Raw genomic sequence first — 1,988 nt, 5'->3', positions numbered from 1 at the left:
ACTGGGCCCAAAGTCCGCCAATGCCATCTCTTCACCAAATTGCCAATGTTTCATGTTATCATAAAGCTTCTGGGGTTTTTCTTCTTGTTCGGCATATTCTTTTGCAACACAACCAAACAAGAGGCATCTAAGATCACTGATGCACTCTCTTCCAATTTCCTCTTGTTGGTCAAAAGATTTTTAAAGAACTTAGCATACTGAGGTATTTGGGACAACGCCTCTACAAAAGGAATGTTGATGTGCAATTGCTTAAATAGACCAAAAAATTCTTGTATTGCTCATCATTTTGGTCATTCTTCATTCTTGAAGGATAAGGGATTCTTAGCTTATAAGGTGGGAGTGCCACTTTTTTTTCTTTGTTGGCTCTCTCATCAACCTCCATAACCTCGGGTGCTTCAACATTGGTCTTCTCACTTGGAAGCCTACCCTCAACCTCACGACCACTTCTCAAAGTGATCACCTTCACATGTTCTCTTGGATTAGTCTCGGTATTGCTCGGCAAGCTTCCTTGTGGTCTCTCCGATAGAGACTTCGCAATTTGCCCCACTTGATTCTCTAGGTTGTGCAATGAAGCAGTGTTGTTGCGAAGTGTAGCCTTGACCGATTGAAACCGTGTATCCGATGATTGTACAAAACTAGTCAAGGATTTCTCCAAATCGGTCATCTAGGTTTCCTAGCCTGAAACTCTATTCTTCATGTTCGGGGTTTATTGTTGTTGGAAACCTAGTGGTGCGGTGGCCTTATGTTGCCCTTGGTTGTTCCATGAGAAATTAGGGTGGTTCCTCCAACCCGAATTATAGGTATTGCTATAGGGATTGCCTTGGTTTCTTATTGCATTACCCACATAGTCAACTTGCTCAATGGAGGGTATACCACCAACGGCTATCGGGCAATCAAATGGGGCATATCCCCCTCCATATCCGGTGCAAGTTGTCATGGCCACCGCTCTATTAGAAGTTAGAAGGTCTAACTTCTTACTCAATGATTCCAATTAGGCCTCCAAAGAAGTGACTGCATCTATTTCATGGAGACTGGCCACCTTTTTTCTTTCCCGCACATTCCACTGGTAGTTGTTCATGGCCATATCCTCTACCAACTGTCAGGCCTCTTCAGGGGTCTTGCTCCCTATTCTACCTCCTGCGGCAACATCTAGCAATTGTCTCGTACTTGGATTCAACCCATTATAGAAGGTCTGAATAATCATCCATTCAGAAAATCCGTGTTGTGGGCACCTCCGCAAGAGATCCTTGAAGCGGTCCCATGTCTCAAACAATGATTCCAGTTCCATCTGCACAAATGACGATATCTCATTACGAAGCTTGGCTGACTTCCTGGGTGGAAAATAACAGGCAGGAAAAGCTTCTACCATCTCCTCCCTTGTAGTGATCGATGCTCTAGGTATTGAGTGTAGCCATTGCTTCGCTCTTCCCTTTAAGTAAAATGGGAAGGCTCTCAACTTGATGGCATCATGTGTAACACCATTGATCTTAAGCATATCGCATACTTCCAAGAAATTCTCTATGTGACTGTTTGGATCCTCATCAGCTGATGAGAGATCCGCAAGTGCACGGAGTCGTCAAGTAATACCTCTCGTGCGAGCACGAGAGGGTCGTATTCCCTGGGCCCAAGGAGCTACTATTACTTCCCTTTTCGCTCTATTTCCTAGCCTAACACTCCGAAAGATGAATAGTAATTATAAAAAGAGAAAGAATTAACTACAATGAAATCCGGGGTACTACTACACATCATACGAACTCAAGGGAGAATCAAAGCAGTTAAGGGAGTGATTTGGACAACGAATCCCCCTAGGGTTGTCATTAGGTCCTGAATTTAGGATGAAATGCGAGATGGTAGTTGGGCCAAGAGAATCCTAAATTAGCTCAACCCGATGGTCACGGCAATTGAACCCTAATCCCATACAAGTATTGGGTCGGAATCGCTTCCGCCCAAATCCTCGTATGATTGCATTACACTCGGGAAATCTCTAA

At 44.1% G+C, this 1,988-nt stretch overlaps 1 non-coding gene across 1 annotated transcript; it reads left to right on the top strand.

The window, feature by feature from the left end:
• Positions 1-1,214: 1,214 nt before the first annotated feature.
• LOC120283139 lies at positions 1,215-1,321 on the top strand. Its single transcript, XR_005543140.1, has one exon. It is a non-coding gene; the product is annotated as a small nucleolar RNA R71 (small nucleolar RNA).
• Positions 1,322-1,988: the final 667 nt, after the last annotated feature.

The sequence above is a fragment of the Dioscorea cayenensis genome, chromosome 18 (genome assembly GCF_009730915.1).
Source record: "Dioscorea cayenensis subsp. rotundata cultivar TDr96_F1 chromosome 18, TDr96_F1_v2_PseudoChromosome.rev07_lg8_w22 25.fasta, whole genome shotgun sequence".
Lineage (NCBI taxonomy): Eukaryota > Viridiplantae > Streptophyta > Magnoliopsida > Dioscoreales > Dioscoreaceae > Dioscorea > Dioscorea cayenensis.
This window is presented reverse-complemented; position numbering and strand designations above follow the sequence as displayed.